The sequence below is a fragment of the Dunckerocampus dactyliophorus genome, chromosome 20 (genome assembly GCF_027744805.1).
Source record: "Dunckerocampus dactyliophorus isolate RoL2022-P2 chromosome 20, RoL_Ddac_1.1, whole genome shotgun sequence".
Lineage (NCBI taxonomy): Eukaryota > Metazoa > Chordata > Actinopteri > Syngnathiformes > Syngnathidae > Dunckerocampus > Dunckerocampus dactyliophorus.
The window spans coordinates 326,762-333,514 of NC_072838.1; positions in this window are offsets into that span (position 1 = coordinate 326,762).

Here is a 6,753-nt window from a genome sequence, read left to right on the forward strand (position 1 = left end):
ATGTCTTTCATGTTTGGATGCCACCAGTGAGACAGGTTATACAGCATAGCAGGAGGACCGACATGGCCGGGACCATGAGACTCAGCAAATGCCTTCGCCGAGAGGTCGCCAACAGGAAGCGCAGGGGCCCCGGACGGACCGACAATGAGACCATAAGAAGTCCGCCGGGCACCATGAGAGAGCCAGAAGGATCGTTCCTCCGGAGACGCCGAGGCCTGATGAGCCCGCAGCGACTCGAGAGACAAAGGAGGGGCCAGAGGAGGGGCGGATGCAACAGAAGCCAGAAAGATGGACGCAGAAGAGGAGGACAGGTAACTAGCTGCCGCCTTGGCGGCCAAGTCAGCAGCCGCGTTTCCACGTGCCTGGAGGGTTTCAGCTTTGGAGTGGCCAGCAGTCTTAACGATTGCCATGCGAGAGGGGAGAAGCAAGGCCTCCGCCAGCTGTTCCACAATCTCACGGTGTGCAATCGGTTGACCGCGAGCCGTCATGTAGCCACAACGGCGCCACTCCGGAAGATCACAACATGCCGCGCTAACAGCATAAGCAGAGTCAGAAAAGACAGTGGCCGCCGCTCCTGAGCCAACACCAGAGCACGCAGTTCAGCAGCCTGAGCAGAAGGAGAAGAAAACGCAGTGTCAGTACACACAGTGTGGAAGGTGTTAGCCACAGGGTCAAACTGGACAACTGCGGAAGCTGCATGAAGGTCACCACAGGGCGATCGGAAACAACAGCCGTCTGTAAAAAGTACCAGTCCGTCACTCAACGGTTTGGTTTTTAAGTCTGGGCGCACTTTGGAATCAAATGAAACCTGCAGGGCGCACTCATGAGGCGTGCCGTAAGCCGAGATCGAATCGGCCATATTAATGCCAGAATGTATGAACTGAATGTTTGGGGCCTGCAGGGTGCGCAACAGACGGGACTGGCGGAGGGCTGTCATTGTAAACGAGGCAGACGTGACGAAAGACACAACAGAATGAGGTGACAAAATGACCAAAGGCTGATCTTGAACCAGGTGAGCCGTCTTGAGGACCAGAGCAGCGACCCCCGCCGCGTAGCGAGTACACAACGGTTGCCGACGCTCAATGGGGTCAAGAGGGACACTGGTGTACATCAGGACCCTACGGTGCCCATTGGCACGCTGGAAGAGGACACCATTCGCGACTGTGTCCGTGACAGACACGTCCAGATGAAACTGGCTGGTAGGATCTGGAACAGCCAGGGCGGAGGCCGTCGCTAAGGACTGGACCAGGGACATAAAAGCCTGCGAGGCTCCATGTCCCAATCCAGAAGCGTGTTAGAATGGCGCGAACCCTTCGCACGGACGAGAGCACGTAACGGAGCGGTGCGCTCGGCGTAACACGGAATGTAGTGTCTGCTGTAGCCACACAGCCCCAGAAACGAAAGCATCTCCCCCACTGTGGAGGGCTTCGGATGCTTCGGATGCCTCAAGATGGCCGTCCTATGGGCTGTGGACATGGCGTAACCGGACGCGGAGAACCGGCCCAAGAAAGTGACAGTACGACGACAACACTGCAGTTTCTTGCGCGACACCTTGAACCCGAGTTTATGCAACTCCGTCAACAGGGTTTGAGTAGCCAATAGGCAGACGTCAGCTGAATCACAGGCAAGTACAACGTCATCCACGTACTGGACCAACAGGCACCCCTCCTGGAGCTGTAGGCCAGACAAGGCCTGACGCAGGTGGTGGTTGAACAAACCGGGGCTGTTTTTAAAGCCCTGTGGCATGCGCGTGTACTCATAACGCTGGCCATGATATGTAAAAGCAAAATACTTTTGTGAGTCTGGATGGAGCGGGAGACAGAAAAATGCATTTTCCAGGTCAATCACCGAGAACCACTTGAATGAGGGAGACAGGGAGGACAGGATCCTGTGAGGGTCAGGTACCGGAAGCACCAGCGTCAGAGTGACATCGTTAACAGCACGTAAGTCGTGCGTCATACGGTAGCTTTTGCCGTCGGCTTTCAAAACAGGGCGCATTGGTGTTGGAACACTCTGACTCAGAGTGGTCCACACCCCTGCGCCCCACAGACCCGCCAAGGCCTGTGCCATTCCCTCGTCTGCCTCAGGAGGCCACCTATATTGAGGTCGGAACACAATGGGATTCTCTTGCACCTCAAGTGTAATAGGAGTGACAGATGAACAGAAGCCCACGTCAAAGGGACCCGTTGACCACACCCCCTCAGGGATGCTGTCAAGCATGGGTGCCGACAAATCATGATCAGTGAGCTCTTTGCGCATGTGTCAGTCAATCGGCTGATGTTGCACCAACGAGGGGTCTTTGAACTGGCCAAATATGCGATACGCTGACTCAGACGGAGAAAAGTGCACTTGTGGGAGATCAGGGGACGGCGTACAGTCAGTTGTGGCTAACAACCGTTTGACCATGGGACCTAAGGCCCTCTGTTCGTGACCAGGTGCCACGGCCAAAGAGATGTGAGGTACTGATGCTGGACCTCCACGGAACCAAGCCTGTTCCAACGCTTCTCCAAAGTAGACGGAAGACGCCACCCCCTCAGGTCCTGCAAAGATACAAGAAGAGTTTAGCACCCAAACAGTGTTTTCAATTTCCTCAAACTCTTCACGATATGTCAAATCTTGTTCTGTGTCATAAAACAATGTGCAATGTGGTGATGTGACAGTAGGCAGGTAGACAGCCTGGGAAAGGATCCAAGGCTTCCACATCTCATAAGTTGTCAGCACACTGTCCGGAGCGGATGTCGGCTGGAGGACACACCAGTAGATGTCAGCAGTTGTTGTAGCTGGTAGTTCTTTCAACAGATATTAGCCACCTCGAGGGCTGCCGTTGCAGTCCAACGTTACACCATTTGGTAACGTGAGTGTGAGTCCCTTGTCAGTACACATGATGGTGGCGTTTGCAGCACTGAGAATGTCTCTTCCGATCAAATACACAAGCGCATCCGTGGCATGGATGTAAGCGTGTGTAAAATGTGTCCCAGCAAAATCAGTTGGTAGGTCAACAGTGAATGGCAGCAGACGTCGTTTCCTCGAGAAGCCAACCAGAGGTACGCAGCATGATGTAATCTGGTGTGGTGACAGTGGAACATTGATGACAGAATGTGTCGCCCCCGTATCTAGAAGTCCTTTGATTGTCTTATTGTCCACTGTGAACTGTGTCCACTGTCTGCTGTTTCCCTGCTCTTGGGGCCTCCCAGGCCTCCCTAGGCCTGATAGTAGTTGAGGTCATCACCCTGGTCGACATAGTATTGACCAGCAGGTGGGGTCTGCTGCATGGGCGGACGTTGAGCAAATGGATTGCCACGCCCCCTGGCGGGTGCCATCGCCTGTTGTTGGGGTGGGCCCTGTTGTGGTGGCGGGCCCCACCTTTGCCGCTGCTGTGGACCTTGCATGTAGCGGCGTTGTGGGCAGCTGCGAGCCCAGTGATCCATGGCGCCGCACACGAAACAGCCACTGAAGCCCTGCGACATGTTACCTCTTACTCTTCCCCTACCAGCTGCACCACCCTGCCCCTGCCACATCATGCTAGCGGGTTTTGCTTCCTTCTTTTGTGGAATGCTTTTTGCACGTGCTTCAGCCAACTGTAATTCCAGTAACTGTGCAGCCAATTCAGTATTTGTTTTGGTCTTTGCACTTTCGCACTTTTGGTGTCTGCGCATGTGATGGAATAATGTGGACTTAAAGTCCGCCTCAGGTGAGGACAGCAAATTTGGGACATCATTGAGCTTGTCCGACACAGGTGTAGGCATGCCAGAATGAATAGCAGTTCTAAAAAACGCTGTCATGGGAGCACTGTTCAAATGATTACACCCAGTGGCAGTGGTCCAGTCACGCCTACAGTTAGTATAATATGTGGTTGGATCCACCTCGCCACTCCATGCAAAGACAGTGGGGAAAGTCCGCTGTTCATGTGGAAACTCCTCCCTCAAGGCAGCAAATAGAGGACGAGCAAATGGCCCAAACGGCTCATGTACTGAAGTATTTTAACATTCCAGCTCGTTGTAGCAAAGTGCTAAATTGTGAGGGTATCATGGCAGCAGACAACAAACAGCGAATGTCCCCCCAAGCCAAACTGAGGCCTGCAGCCTGTAACACAGCATCAATTCACGCGTCTGCACCGCCACTTATAGGTGGTAGTTTTTTCTGAGACTGTCTATGTCTGTGATGGAAAAAGGTGTACATTCGGTATGGTTGCCGCCACTATCAACACGTAATGATGAGGGGGTGGAAGGAAGAAGAACGGGTGCCGCCTTTTGCAGGACACCGTCGTCATCTTCCGACTCGGATATGGATTTGTATACGACTCCTGCATCATTGTATTCGGGTTTAACAGATGTGGGGGCCGCTGTACGTCGCCTGCTACGTTGGGTATCTGGCAAAATGTTAGAATTGTCAATCCGTTTCGCTATTCGCGATTGTGGCGGCGGGTTGTTCCCCGCCTCCGCCTGTGCTAGTCTGACTTGTGATATGTTCCATTCAGCCTCTGTGCGAGGTACAGTGGAAGGGTCACCAACCGGTGGCGCGGTTTCCGCGGGGTGACGTTGTCTAGCTTGTTGCAATGTGGGGATCGGAGTGACTGTCATCTCCGTCCAAGCCCAATTCGCCTTGAAATCTGAGAGTGGGATAAATACCACTCTGTGTATGAACATACGGCGGCGGCGCAGTCGGAGGCGCCGACTTCTTTTTGCCTGATGTAACTTTAGCCATATAGGGGGGCAGCCAAAGCCAAACTGGCCATCCCCATTAAATGTATCATTCGCCGTAGTTCATCCAACTCTTTTAATTCCTGTTTCAGCTTGCCTCTCTTCAACACACTCGCCTGTTCGATATCTACTTCTAATCTCGACATTTCTTTCACTATGTCAACTTCCCTTTTCCTTATCTTTCCCTGCACTTCCACTATATTTCTACAATGCTCACCGCCACATTCTGTCCAAATTTTCTGCATAACTTTCTTGTCCTTGTCTTTATCCTTCTCATCACGACCACTCGACACTTGTCTTTCCACCATATGAAACAACTCACCACCAACCATACTCGGGGCACCCCCACACAACTCCCATTCCTCACACTCGCGTTCAAACTCGCCTTCCATACCGTCACACTCACACACCACCAAAAGTTACAAAATATCAAACACGATAGAATCAAAAGACGATATAGCAAAATAGAAAAAGCGTTCCCCTCACTGCGATAGTGTACTGCCCTTTGTCTATGTAAGCATACAAGTAAAGCGTTCCCTCACCGCCAATCGATGTACTGCCCTTTACTGGACCCAATTGAAGCGTTACATTTACGGCCCTTCAACCAGTAGAGTCCCAGACTCTTAAGAGGCCTCTACCCTGTGGTCCCTGACCACTGACGTCAAACACACTTTACAACAATATATGTAAATACACACTAAAAACACAGCCAAAATATAACACAAACCACAAGTTGACAATACAGTCGTCCTTCCACCCAATTTGGTATGGTCAATTGCAGAAATTCGTATTAACAGGTTTTCTGCTTACCTTTTTGTTGTGATGTGCGTCGAGTGGAAGACAGACGTATAGTCGACCCAGGTAGTAGAAAACAGCGACCACACCAACTCCCCCTCCAACCACGTTGGGCGCCAAATTGTTGGGATTGAGGCGTCCTGTGACTTCAGGCCAACACTTCCCGTGGGTGTCGAATTGGAGGAAAGGAGACTAGATTACTACCATATAATCAAAAGTAAATATTTATTCTTGACAAACAAACTTAATACAATCGGAGCTCCGGGCCTAGCGTCTTTCCCTATAGGCCTACACAGAGGTTGGTCTTAATACAGAGTCAGACAGGAAGAGCACAGCTAACTTCTTCTTCTTCTTCTTTTAGTTTAATGGCGGGTTGCAACCATGACTTGAAAAGGTGCATAACACCACCTACTGTACCAGAGTATGTAACATGGGCCATATACAGTATCTTACTTTATGCTAACTTAGATAGTGAGGAGACTACTTATACTACTACTAATATTAATCCTAATAATAATACTTATACTAAAATATTCTAATACTTATCTATATTCTATTATATAATCCTGTGTCCTTCACATATTCTATCACTGCCTTCTGTATATCTCTTACCCCCTCCCCACCTGTTCCTAAGATATCCTCAATGCTCCATTCCCTTCCTATCTTCTTAATTGTTTTCCTTAACGTTACACGTTCTTCCCTATATCTCTTGCAGTGTAGTAATATGTGTTCTACGTTCTCTATACTTTTGCACTCCATACATACTTTTGATTTACATTTCCCTACCAAAAACATCTTGTCATTGAACCCGGTGTGATTGAGCCTCATCCTAGTTAACACTATTTCCTCTTTTCTGTTTTTTCTCTTCACCCCTTGTGCACTGATAGATTTTTGTACTTTATAATACTTTCTCCCGCTACTACCCTCATCCCACCTATTTTGCCATTTCTCCATCATTTGTTTTTTGATTATTGCCTTTACTTCGCCTTTACCAGCAGGTATATCTATAATTTCATTCCTTCTAATTCCCATTTTAGCCATTTTATCTGCCACCTCATTCCCCTCCACCCCTACATGTGCAGGCACCCAGCAAAATCTTATTTCTATTTTTAACATGTGTAGTTGGAATAGGTTTTGATGTATTTCTAAGAATAAATCCTCTCGACTTGATTCCATATTTTTAATACTATATAATGCTGCCAGAGAGTCCACACAACATACCACTCAATCTGGTTTTATTTCCTCTATCCATTGCAAG